A 14928-nucleotide genomic window follows, 5' to 3' on the forward strand; every position below is an offset into this window, starting at 1 on the left:
CGTTCTATCCGTTAGTGTGTGATTGTTACAATATATGTATAAATTTATTATTTCTTGAATTTAAGCTCCTAGTTCACATTTCAATTTGACTCATCTATTTTACTGTAATCGTTACTATTCTTATATGTGTGTTATTCTGTGTTTTTGGCAACCCAGGATGCCTGGGCAGACTATTTCTTGGAAATAAATGATATATATTACCCTTAAAACTTAAGAATAATGGTATGTTACAAACAATTTCAAATTAGGGTAATTCTGAAAATATTGAGTTTAGGAATCATGTTTATATGACTATTTTTGCTCAGAATGTATTCGGAAATAAGCTGCGTAAGTGATGGTAAATCCTCGTGAATCACCCTACTTTTGAAAAAGTTTAAAATTGTTGTAGAATTTTTAATTTATTATGTAAAGTATTTCTATTGCAACGGGAATATGAAGTCTCCTTCACTATTGAACCTCCGAAAAACATCACAGAAATGTATAATGTTTTTTTGTTGCTTGAAAGTTCAAGACCTTTGCAATTAAAATTGTATACGATAACTTCGAATTCTTGGTATGCAATCTTTCTCGATGTAGCAACTCTTCCTTTCACTTAAATCTAATAATTTATCCCTATTGTAACTGCCTATCGAAAGTTGAAGACTAGTTTTGTAAACTCTTCAATACCAGATTACAGTGAAATGGTATGTGACTAGAGACTTCTATCGAGAAGCAATCTCAAGTTGGGGGTTACCTTTGTTATTAGCTAGAGGCTTCTGATTACAGATCGAACTATATGAAAGAAGTTTCACCTCCCCGCGCTCAGGGACGGGTTAACCTGCGCAGTGCCGCCGAGTTGGCAACTTGTTGAAAGCCCATTGTGTATACACTCATCCCGCTTTTATCTGTGTCTGCAATATTGGAAAACTTCATTATGAATCTATCTCACTCAGACCCAGTATTTAGAGCACCCTGATACAGAATCACCCCACCTATTCAACGGAGGGCTCTCCCTTTCCCTTTTTGCTTATTCACCCTCTCACAAAACCATATTGCCAAGGTTTCCTAGCTTCCCCTTTATTTCAACAAAAACCTATCCACCACCATCACAATCAGGGTGGTTCACAGAAGTAACAATCAACGCAGAGAGTTTTAAATGCCTGCTTGTCACACGAATCGTCTGTTCTTTCAGTCTACGGTCCCGTATCAAAACCAATTAAATCAATGGTCGTTCAGAAATTTCCTATATTAAGTTTAAAAGGTGACGGCGGATTCATATAATGCCTATAATTGAAGGGTTGACAGCAAAAACCGGACAAGACAAAATATTAATTTTTCAGAAAACTAAAAAAAACTGTCCCTCACGTTTCTCATACTGTAAAATAATCTGACATATTTTATATAGGTTTTTCATCTATTTACCAACAAACTTTTGTAAAAAGTTTCACTGTTCTCTTTTAATAATAATAATTATAATAATACTTACTTACTGGCTTTTAAGGAACCCGGAGGTTCATTGCCGCCCTCACATAAGCCCGCCATTGGTCCCTATCCTGAGCAAGATTAATCCAGTCTCTATCATCATATCTCACCTCCCTCAAATTCATTTTAATATTATCTTCCCATCTACGTCTCGGCCTCCCTAAAGGTATTTTTCCCTCCGGCCTCCCAACTAACACTCTATATTCCCCTCTATACTCTACACTCTATATAATATTCATCATCATCATCATCATCATCATCATCCTTCACGACTTAGGCCTCTGTAGACCTGTTTCGGCCCCATCTAGCAGTCTTCTTAAAGGTCTTCCTGATCGACGATGTCCTCTAGGTTTATACTGCATCATAATTTTTGGGATTCTTGAATTTTCTAATCTTCTTGCATGATCTAGCCAATTGAATTTGTATCTGCTGATTTTTTCTTCTACTGACTCTACTTCTAATTGTTCTAAAATTTCTTCATTCCTTTTTCGGTCTAAAAGAGTATATCCTGCTGTCCTGAAAAATTTCATTTCCGTTGCTTTGATTCTGTTCATGTCTTTTTTCTTTAATGTCCAAATCTCGCTTCCGTATAAAAGGGAGGGTAATGCTAGTGTATTATATATTTTTATTCTTGTAGATTTTTGTACTAATTTAGCTTTTAATGTATTGTTTATTATTCCTAGAATTTGTGTAAATTTGGTAATTTTCTTGTTCACATCTTTTTCATTTTGATAAGATATTTCACAACCCACATAATTGAAATTTTGCACTATAATAATAATAATAATAATAATAATAATAATAATAATAATAATAATAATATAATAACTATAATAACTATAATAATAATTTTGCAACATAATAATAACTATTATTATTATTATTATTTATTTATTTATTTATTTATTATTAATATTTGTGTGCTGAACAACAGCCAGAGGCCAATTATAGTTCAGCACAATACACAAACAGAAGATACAAAGGCGCAAAACAAAATAAATAATATCTTAAATAAACAAAAACATACATAAATAAAATTGAGAACAAAAACAGTAAATACTAATAATCAAAACGAAACTATACCTTAAAAGGATCTAAATTGTGCCCATGCTAATTGGCATATTTTATGCATCTACAGACTGGAGAAAGTGATTTTGAATTTCTGTTATAAAATTTTTTTTGAAATCTTAAACCTTTTGTAGGAATACGAAATCTGATATTGTTTATGATAGACTCACAATCAATATCACCCTTGATAACTTTGCAAAACAATTGATAATCAAGATTTTGATGTCTAGAATAAAGGCTACAACAGTTAAAATATTTACAGGAATCTCATAGTTAAAGTCAGAGGAATTGGGTATAAATCGAAAAGCACATAAGGAAATAAATTTTCTTTGAATATTTTCCAATTTAACCGAATCAGTTGAAGTAATGGAATTCCAGGCTACAGATGCATATTCAAGTTTAGATCGAACCAATGTAAAGTATAGAATTAATAGTGACTCTGGAGTAGAAAAAGAATATTAACCAAGCATTCTTATTGAATGATTATAAATATATTGAACATGATCGTGAAAGTATATTAATAATAATAATAATAATAATAATAATAATAATAATTCTTTATTTATACTGGCAGATTTAAAGCCATAGGGCCTTCTCTTACACTCTACCAGGTCACAAAGTATACAAGCAGTTAAAATTTAACAAAAAGTTAAAGAACAGAATACTAACATATTACAAAAAAATAATAATAGGATAATAAAATCGACACTAAACAACATGAAAATAATACCATAATTGAAAAAAGAAAGTAAAATACATTGGAATATAGCAAAAGTAACTCATTTAGTAAAAATGGTTAATATGGAAGACGTAAGGAAGAATATAACAAAATGGAATGTAATAAAATAATAAAAAAGAAAAAAAAATGAAAATTAAATAAAATTCACAATAAAAGGCTATGATAATAAATTCATCAGCTGATAAAGAGAGCAAAAAGGGGAAAGGAAGGAAAAAGATATGTGTATATATATATATATATATATATATATATATATATATATATATATATATATATATATATAGCCTATATTTTAACAAAACTATCGCAGAGAAAAGGGCGTATAACTGAAAGGAATTAAAAAAAGAAAACTTTTGGACATATCTAATTTCTGCAGAAAATGTTATATGTACGCACATTAATTGACAATAAGTACATGAAATCATATTTAATTCATATTGTCAACTGTATCAACATACTAATAACTACTTTATAAGTATTTTATTAAATTAAAAACTTAATATTGGAATGATTTCCTGAACAAGAAAAACAATATTGTTAAGTTCATATTTTTTCTATTTGAAATTTGTGTCTTTCAGTCTTTGAATTCTTGGCACTCCAGGTATATCAAGTAAATACCGAAAAAATAATTATTCTAATAAGAATACAATGAACTATGCTCAATCAATGTTTGAGAAAGAACTTATGTACATTTTTCAAATCTCTCCTCATGATCTATTACCAGTTATACTTTGGTGCAGAATAGACTTATTTCATCGTCAGTCAGTAGAATGTGCTTCCAAAATTTGACCATATATTTCAGAAACATCCTGTATTAAACAATTTTTTATTTGAAATAGGTTATGACTGATTAAAAAATTAATAATCGGATATACAGGTGTGAAATTATTTTTAAATTATACCCTATATTAATTAATTTTCACGCATGATTATTAAATTTTATGAACACATGCACATTATATTGATATTATTTATCGACGTTGTTATAAACTGCGAATTCTCCTTGACTCGATAAAATTCGTTTTAATGAGATATTTTTGACGAGATGAGTACGAGGATTCGTCACGGGATTGTGTGATATTCGTCTTGTAAAAAGAAAGTAATCCGCCAAAGCAAAATTCGAATTTACGCCCCTTGCACTTATACAATAAGAGAACAACAAATAAAATTCTTGTGCTGCAGATATCTGAACGTTGGATTTAGTTTTCGGGCCACTGACCCGGGATCCTTTGGAGCGCGTTGCTGTGAACTAGGCTTCATTCTTCTCTTCCCTTCACCGGAAACTCACCACTGCGGTAAACGCAAACTCCATTTGTGAAAGTGATTGGAACCTAATAAAAGCACTTCCCTCCTCCGCTCTCATTTCTATTCCCGCCCCTCGAGCTCCTCGCCCCTCCTTCTGTCTCGGAGCAATTCTAACAGCATAGCGCTGTTCACTCATATTTTCGGGGGATGAGTGTTTTGTCTGACATCCGAGGATTATGATGTTTGTATGATGTACCGCACTAAGATAGGAACTAAGTGCTGATGCCACTTCAGCCCTTGATAAGACGGCATGTCGCTTCTCAGCGGGGCGAAGACCCTCGGCTCATTCAAAGCAGGAGGAACATTGTGAAGGAAGAACTTCGATAAACTCCACTGGATCGGGAACGCTGTCTTTTTTCCCAAGAATCTAGTGGTTGCAGTTATTTTTACTCGAAAACTAATGAGTAAGGGCCGATACAATATCAAGGAAAGTTTAACGAAGTATGAAATTTATTTTGGCGTAATATGAAAATGTGTGAAATAAACATAATCATTATCTTCTTCTTCTTCTTCTTCTTCTTCTTCAAGATTTAGGCCTTTCGGCCTGTTCCGCCTCCATTAAAATTGATCTCGCTAACGTTTTACTGGTCTTCCTAATAAACTCCTTCCTGATGGATTATAATTCATGGCTGCTATCGTTATACTTGTTGGCATTCTATTTACGAGTACATGTTCTTTCCAATTATGTTGATATTCTTTTATAAGTTGAATTATACTTACTTACTTACTGGCTTTTAAGGAACCCGGGGGTTCATTGCCGCCCTCACATAAGCCCGCCATTGGTCCCTATCCTGAGCAAGATCAATCCAGTCTCTACCATCATATCCTACCTCCCTCAAATCCATTTTAATATTATCTTCCCATCCACGTCTCGGCTTCCCCAAAGGTCTTTTTCCTTCCGGTGTCCCAACGAACACTCTATATGCATTTCTGGATTCGCCCATACATGCTACATGCCCTGCCCATCACAAACGTCTGGATTTAATGTTCCTAATTATGTCAGGTGAATAATACAATGCATGCATTTCTGTGTTGTGTAACTTTCTCCATTCTCCTGTAACTTCATCCCTCTTAGCCCCAAATATTTTCCTAAGAACATTATTCTCAAACACCCTTAATCTCTGTTCCTCTCTCAAAGTGAGAGTCCAAGTTTCACAACCATAAAGAACAACCGGTAATATAACTGTTTTATAAATAAGTTGAATTATACTATCTATTTTTAATTCTTTTCTAATATCTTCATTTCTTTTTTTGTCCAATGTTGTATAACCCGCAACATATCTAAGAAATTTCATTTCACCTGCTTCAATTCTTCTTTCTTCGTTTTTCTTTAGAGCCCAAGATTCGCAGCCGTATACATGGGACGGAACTGCCATTACTTTGTAATATTTGATTAATGTTTCCTTTCTCACTTTCTTCCCCAGGATTCTACGTATTGCTCCACAGAAATAATTGAATTTATTTAATTTCTCGATTTCAATTTTTTTGCCATATGTTATTGCACAACTTAAGTATGTAAAAGTGTTGATTTATTCTATTATTTTGTACTCTATAACCAATTTCACTCTTATTGGTTATTGGTTGAGATCCAATAAATGCCATCGCATTGGTCGATATTTTCATATTAAAACTCGATGCAATTCGATCTAATTTGAAGACTGCCTATTGTAGAGCATTTTCACTCCCGCTAACGACCACTTGATCATCAGCAAATAAAATTGTAGTATAATTTATGTCATTTAATTTAAAATCTAATGATATTTCATTCAGCCATATTCGCATGACTTCGTCCATGTATAAATTAAAAAGTGTCGGTGACAATGGACATCCTTGACGGACTCCTTGATTTATTTCTGCCATTTTATTATTACGGGATTTTTCAATTATATTGTGTTATTTAGATATAAACACTGTATCACTCTTATTAAGTGGGATGGAATTCCTTTATTTCCTAATATTTTCCATAAAATGAAATAAACATTTCAATGCTAAAATATCTAAGTTCCTTTCCCCCCGCCTCCGTTGTTGGTAACTCTATAGCATCTATGGTTGTGCTAACAGATGGAGTTACTTGTCAACAATGTGACGCTGAAACGTGTGTTCAGGTTACTGCCCAGCGACAGTCCTGATGTATTTTATATTTTGATGATTGGTTAATTAATATTAACCCGGCACACTCACATTCATACAAATTTCCAGACTCTAGACACGCAGGTAATTTTTCTTCTTCAAGAATCGAACCCGGGACCTCCGGATCTGCAAGCCAGCATGCTGACCAGTAGACCACGGAGGCAGTCAATCAAGTTCCTAAACTACAGAAGGTTGTTTCCGATCTCTGGAAACGAACTTGAATAACGTCATGTGCGTCAGAAATCACACCGACAACTGAACATGTTTTACATATTTCATTTTAATTTTGAACATTTTTAACACTGATGAATTTTTATGTGCTGAAATGTTTGGTTTTTTTTTTTAATACATCTGTACAGTCCGATCTCTTTGGATGTGAATAATATTAATTTATTAATACTTGATTAAATGGCGATCTTACTCGTGTTAATTAAATAAGCATCTGCGGCTTACAGCGGTTTCGGTGCTACTTGACACCATCATCAGAGCCTTCTGTGTCTCGGCGCCATCTCAACTTCATCACACGAACGCACCCACACAACAGGTAGCGAAGTTGAGATGGTGCCGAGACACAGTAGGCTCTGATGATGGTGTCAAGTAGCATCGAAACAGCTGTAAGCCGCACATGCGCCATTTAATCAATTATTTATATTCAAGTGTTAAAAGTAATGTACGAAAGATTCAACATGGATTGATTTATTATTATAAAGCTATTATGATAGTACGAAAAATTTCTTGCTGTTTATATTATGATTAAAAGGTGGCAATTTCCATATATGACAATCAACAATGCATAATCTGAAAGGACAAATTGTAGATGATTAAAGTGGCTACTACAAATCAACAGCGGCCACAATGTGTTCTTTGGTATGCTAAATTTGAGAGTGTTAAAAGAGTTCAAAGGGAATTTAGACGTGAGTATGGTGTGCGTAATGTACCTAAATACGATTCCATAATGTTGTGGTATCGAACATTTATAGAAAGAGGTACTGTGTTAAAAAAAACATGAAGGAGGTCGCAGGCGAAACCAAGTACGAGAAGCAGCTATCTCTTGGCTTGATTCCCAAATTCCCCAGATGTAACCCCTCCTGACTTCTTCATGTGGGGTTTTGTTAAAGACATTGTCTATTCACAGAAACACAGGAACATGAGTGATCTGAGAGTAAAAGTCACTCAACCTTTTCAACAAATCACCCCTCTTATGTTACAACGGACATGGGCTGAATTGTATCACCGTTATGAGTTGTGCAGGGTATGCAATGGGGATCATGTTGAGCTCTGAGGAATCTCCCATCTTTCAGTGTTGTATGCACAAAGTTTCAACAAATAAAGTTCAGTAGTAAATGTTTTACGGTACTTTTATTTTATCCATACCCAAACGGATCACCCTGTATAACAAATGACGATTTCTTAAATGTGATGTTCTAGGGTTAAGCTGGATTTGTGATAATATTTCGCTATTATCCAGTAGACCGTGGAATATTTTATACAATAAAAGTTGCTCAGCAAGTAATCCACGACTGGCAAGAGATATTAAATTTAATTAAATTCAGCAAGTAGATTGTTGTACAAAGTTTTGTTATGGAAGGCCGAATAATGATATTTATTAAAATAAAGATATCTTGAGAATCGTTTTCAATTTTTTTTTTCAATTTGATTGCCATGTGATTTACAAGTGGGTGACCAAATTACTGAGGCCTATTCCAAATTAGCACGAACATTGACTATTTATTTATTTATCTATCTATCAACCTATCTATCTATCTATCTATCTATATATCTATCTATCTATCTATCAACCTATCTATCTATCTATCTATCTATCTATCTATCTATCTATCTATCTATCTATCTATCTATCTATCTATCTATCTATCTATCTATCTATCTATCTATCTATCTATCTATCTATCTATCTATCTATCTATCTATCTATCTATCTATCTATCTATCTATCTATCTATCTATCTATATATCTATCTATCTATCTATCTATCTATCTATCTATCTATCTATCTATCTATCTATCTATCTATCTATCTATCTATCTATCTATCTATCTATCTATCTATCTATCTATCTATCTATCTATCTATCTATCTATCTATCTATCTATCTATCTATCTATCTATCTATCTATCTATCTATCTATCTATCTATCTATCTATCTATCTATCTATCTATCTATCTATCTATCTATCTATCTATCTATCTATCTATCTATCTATCTATCTATCTATCTATCTATCTATCTATCTATCTATCTATCTATCTATCTATCTATCTATCTATCTATCTATCTATCTATCTATCTATCTATCTATCTATCTATCTATCTATCTATCTATCTATCTATCTATCTATCTATCTATCTATCTATCTATCTATCTATCTATCTATCTATCTATCTATCTATCTATCTATCTATCTATCTATCTATCTATCTATCTATCTATCTATCTATCTATCTATCTATCTATCTATCTATCTATCTATCTATCTATCTATCTATCTATCTATCTATCTATCTATCTATCTATCTATCTATCTATCTATCTATCTATCTATCTATCTATCTATCTATCTATCTATCTATCTATCTATCTATCTATCTATCTATCTATCTATCTATCTATCTATCTATCTATCTATCTATCTATCTATCTATCTATCTATCTATCTATCTATCTATCTATCTATCTATCTATCTATCTATCTATCTATCTATCTATCTATCTATCTATCTATCTATCTATCTATCTATCTATCTATCTATCTATCTATCTATCTATCTATCTATCTATCTATCTATCTATCTATCTATCTATCTATCTATCTATCTATCTATCTATCTATCTATCTATCTATCTATCTATCTATCTATCTATCTATCTATCTATCTATCTATCTATCTATCTATCTATCTATCTATCTATCTATCTATCTATCTATCTATCTATCTATCTATCTATCTATCTATCTATCTATCTATCTATCTATCTATCTATCTATCTATCTATCTATCTATCTATCTATCTATCTATCTATCTATCTATCTATCTATCTATCTATCTATCTATCTATCTATCTATCTATCTATCTATCTATCTATCTATCTATCTATCTATCTATCTATCTATCTATCTATCTATCTATCTATCTATCTATCTATCTATCTATCTATCTATCTATCTATCTATCTATCTATCTATCTATCTATCTATCTATCTATCTATCTATCTATCTATCTATCTATCTATCTATCTATCTATCTATCTATCTATCTATCTATCTATCTATCTATCTATCTATCTATCTATCTATCTATCTATCTATCTATCTATCTATCTATCTATCTATCTATCTATCTATCTATCTATCTATCTATCTATCTATCTATCTATCTATCTATCTATCTATCTATCTATCTATCTATCTATCTATCTATCTATCTATCTATCTATCTATCTATCTATCTATCTATCTATCTATCTATCTATCTATCTATCTATCTATCTATCTATCTATCTATCTATCTATCTATCTATCTGTCCATTTATTCATTTATTTTGATAATAATTGTAACATAAGATACAATATAAACAGAAAAACTTTAGCTCACCCCTGAAAGAGTAGAACTCGTGCTCAGGGGCGGATTCCTTAATGGAAATTAATAAATATAGGCCGATATGAGATAAATAAGAAAACGTCCGTCGAATAGTTAAGAAGAAATCGCTGTATTAGCACTGCATATCCTAAACCACTTTTTTCTATAGGTCTTTCGAAATCAGTTTTTACAGGATTACACAACTTTCGCTAATGAGATAGTAATGAGAAACTATTACATTTAAAATACTTAGATGTTGTTGAGCGTAAAAGAGTGTTTTTTATATGTATGGTAAAATATGAAACCAATATTTAAAGTAGTTTCAAAGAAAAATTGTAATTTTACTCCTTGGAATGCGTGCTCACAAAATGTCTATACTTCCCGGCTACCTCTACTCAGATATCCCTCCATCCAGCCGACCAGCGTCTGTAACTGCTGCAGTAAACACAGCCGTGTTAATTAACCCAATAAATTAAGCACAACATCCAGCATCCTTGCACATCTTAACGCACTGAATTAGTAGCTAAGGCTGGCTTCAGATCTGGGAGTTGGCTTGTAGTCGGAAACAGTGTACTTCATCTGTCCAGTATAGGGAGCATCCCACCAATTAATACATCTCCCTTGTGTTTAAGATCAGTTTTAAATTGGATTTCAGTTATCCAAACTCTTGAAACATCATACTTGTTTCATAATCTTAGATGTGACCCAATCCTGTAACTTCTTCGTTACCGGTACTACATACTTACTCGTACTTACTTACAAATGGCTTTTAAGGAACCCGAAGGTTCATTGCCGCCCTCACATAAGCCCGCCATCGGTCCCTATCCTGTGCAAGATTAATCCAGTCCCTATCATCATATCCCACCTCCCTCAAATCCATTTTAATATTATCCTCCCATCTACGTCTCGGCCTCCCCAAAGGTCTTTTTTCCTCCGGTGTCCCAACTAACACTCTATATGCATTCCTGGATTCGCCCATACGTGCTACATGCCCTGCCCATCGCAAACGTCTGGATTTGATGTTCCTAATTATGTCAGGTGAAGAATACAATGCGTGCAGTTCTGTGTTGTGTAACTTTCTCCATTCTCCTGTAACGTCATCCCTCTTAGCCCCAAATATTTTCCTAAGCACCTTATTCTCAAACACCCTTAACCTATGTTCCTCTCTCAGAGTGAGAGTCCAAGTTTCACAACCATACAGAACAACCGGTAATATAACTGTTTTATAAATTCTAACTTTCAGATTTTTCGACAGCAGACTGGATGATAAAAGTTTCTCAACCGAATAATAACAGGCATTTCCCATATTTATTCTGTGTTTAATTTCCTCTCGAGTATAATTTATATTCCGAGGCTTATTTGAAGGATTCGTGACAAGCTGTTTTTTACGGTGATGGGTTGTTAGCCCTTCGCCCAACCCCCAAGCTGGAGGATATAATAATAATAATAATAATAATAATAATAATAATAATAATAATAATAATAATAATAATATAATAATAATAATAATAATAATGATTTATTTTAGCTGGCAGAGTTAAGACCGTAAGGCCTTCTCTTCCACTCAACCAGCAAAAAGTATACATACATATCTATGAACATACAAGGAATTCAACAATTTGATTTAGATAAGAGTTACATGTATATAAGAGTTATTTACGAATTAAAGAACAAAATACTATGAACTATTAATTAAACACTGAAATACAAACTATTTAGCAGAATTAAGCTAAAATATATAGAATATTAATATATTTCAAATAATGTTAGATAATAGAAAGAGATTATTATGAGACAATTTTGAAAATACAGCACTATCAGGATGGTGTCTAAAGAAAGACGTAACAAAGTAGACAGTGAGTCCACACCTGTGGAGTAACGGTCAGCGCGTCTGGCCGCGAAACCAGGTGGCCCGGGTTCGAATCCCGGTCGGGGCAAGTTACCTGGTTGAGATTTTTTCCGGGGTTTTCCCTCAACCCAATACGAGCAAATGCTGGGTAACTTTCGGTGCTGGACCCCGGACTCATTTCACCGGCATTATCACCTTCATTTCATTCAGACGCTAAATAACCTAGATGTTGATACAGCGTTGTAAAATAAAATAAAAAAAATGTAGACAGTGATAGTTTAAGTCAGTATGAATGGAGTGAAATGCTAAGAAGGTTATCTTTTAAGCTGTTTTTAAAAGTGTTTGTCTTGCAGCCCCTAATACTTTGTGACAGGGAATTCCATTGTCGCGAGGTGGATACTGTAAAAGATTATGAATAACGGGATGTTCTATGAAGAGGTATACTTAACGTGCCACAGATAAGTGATCTGGTATTTACGTCGTGGTTAGAGTATAGATAAAAAAAAAGCGAAACGAAAGGTAATTAGGTGTGGAGGTGTGCAGAATTCGAAAGAGTAAAGACAAAGAGTGTAAAGTTCTGCGTTCTTTAAGTCGGAGCCACGAAAGACTTGCGGAGGACGGTGATATGTGATCCGGGAGAGAGTCAAAAATAACCTTAATAATTGTTAATTGTTAATTCAATATGTACAGTAGTGGCAAAAAAACCGGACCGATCATTGTAGATGATTTCAGAGCCTTGTTCACTCCAGAGCACGATAGACTGGTAACTAAGACTTTCGTGGTTCGAATCTTGCCTTGGAAGGAAACTTTATTTTGCCCCTTATTCAAATTTATTTGCAATACTTTTCGATTACTGGTAAAATTCATGTAGGCCTACTGGGAATAATAAGTTAATTAAGTAGTAAAATATCGCTGCAAGAAATTTTCTTATTCTCTCCAGAATTGTGAAACACTTTCATTGAGAAAAGAGAAGTATTTCGCATATTGTAGAGGAGAAGGTTGAAATATGGGCTATCATTTTGTCTTCCTCATAATAATGGAAAATGGTGTGGCATATTGCTTAGAAATCTTTCTTGACATACAAAGTAATTATTCATATACAATTTTTCGAGTCTTAAAGGTCAATAGTTACAATAGGTATTTGCATATAATTAGTTTTCGAAAGAAAGACGAACTGGTCCTCTATAGGTAGTACCATCTAAATATGGACTACCACAAAAATTTGAAAATAAAATTGGAAAAAAAAAAAAACATAGAAACATAAGTGGGAAAGCTGTGTCACATCATTGGCAATATTCTGTAACAAATAACGTAAATCACGATAGTGAAAATACGGGACGTGTCAATGTGCTGGTAATATGGGCTACCTATCCAATATTTGACATAGCGGTAGCCCATATTAGCAGCATCGACTCATGAAGATTTCTAAGATTATGTATGGCAATTATTGTCTTAAATAAACATTATTCTTATGCCATGTGATGGAGCTATTCTTAATCAGTGCAACACATCAAGCGTGATTTCTAAACACGAAATATATTTCTTTCAATAAAGTTGGAACTACATACCTGCAAAAACTTTGAAATTGATGAGAAACACAAAGAACCACCACATCCACACCACAAAGGCAACTGCCTTGTCTCTTTGTGCACGCAGACTGATGGACACGAGATGTACTTTTAGAGCCGTTTCGCCAGATAACAACACCATATACAGTAAAAAACGAGGTAGCCCATATTACCACTTCTAGCCCATATTTCCACCTTCTCCTCTATGTGTAATGAGATGATTCATCCACGCTGGCATGAAACCAGAGTTCCATAACTACTCATGTGCAGGATCTGTCCTGCGAAGTCCGGCCTGCCCGCAGATTGTAAATTGTTGCGTCCTGTGTCATCTCTTGATAAGTTTTTATTGCACCTAGAATTTCCGAAAGCTTCTTGATCTTCAGAACAGGAAGGGCAGCGATCTGATTCTCTTGTACTCGTTTTTATCTGCTTTCTTGTATAATTTGCTTGAATTCGTTCACTTTATATATAGGCCTCTATTTACTTATTTATTTGTTATTTACTGAGTATATACTCATTTATTTACTTATTTAGTTAGTTATTTATTTAGCTAATTAGCCCATTTACTTATTTATTTATTTATTTAAGCACGGTATTTATTTAGTTATTTACTTAGTGCCTACTTATTTACTTATTTATTTATTTAAGCACGGTTATTTACTTAATGCCTACTTATTTACTTATTTATTTATTTACTTTATTTATTTACTTATTTATTTATTTATTTATTTATTTATTTATTTATTTATTTACTTATTCATTTATTTATTTCATTAAGCACGGTATTCATTTAGTTATTTACTTAATGCCTTCTTATTTACTTATTTATTTATTTATTTATTTATTTAAGCACGGTATTCATTTATTTACTTAATCCCTACTTATTTACTTACTTATTTATTTATTTATTTATTTATTTATTTATTTAAGCACGGTATTAATTTAGTTATTTACTTAATGCCTACTTATTCATTTATTTATTTATGCACGGTATTCATTTAGTTATTTACTTAATGCCTACTTATTTACTTATGTATTTATTTATTTATTTATTTAAGCACGGTATTCATTTAGTTATTTTCTTAATGCCTATTTATTTATTTATTTTTTTATCCATTTATTTAATTAATCCTACTTATTTACTTATATATATATTTATTTATTCAGTTATTTAATTCTTTAGGGTCTCTACCCCACGGAT

General features: G+C 32.6%; 1 protein-coding gene across 4 annotated transcripts in view; it reads left to right on the forward strand.

The window, feature by feature from the left end:
• Positions 1-14928, forward strand: part of Oatp26F (Organic anion transporting polypeptide 26F) — a 387249-nt gene that overhangs the window by 222964 nt on the left and 149357 nt on the right. The gene's annotated exons all lie outside the window — the stretch shown is intronic.

Source organism: Periplaneta americana, chromosome 3 (assembly GCF_040183065.1).
Source record: "Periplaneta americana isolate PAMFEO1 chromosome 3, P.americana_PAMFEO1_priV1, whole genome shotgun sequence".
In the NCBI taxonomy this organism is placed as follows: domain Eukaryota; kingdom Metazoa; phylum Arthropoda; class Insecta; order Blattodea; family Blattidae; genus Periplaneta; species Periplaneta americana.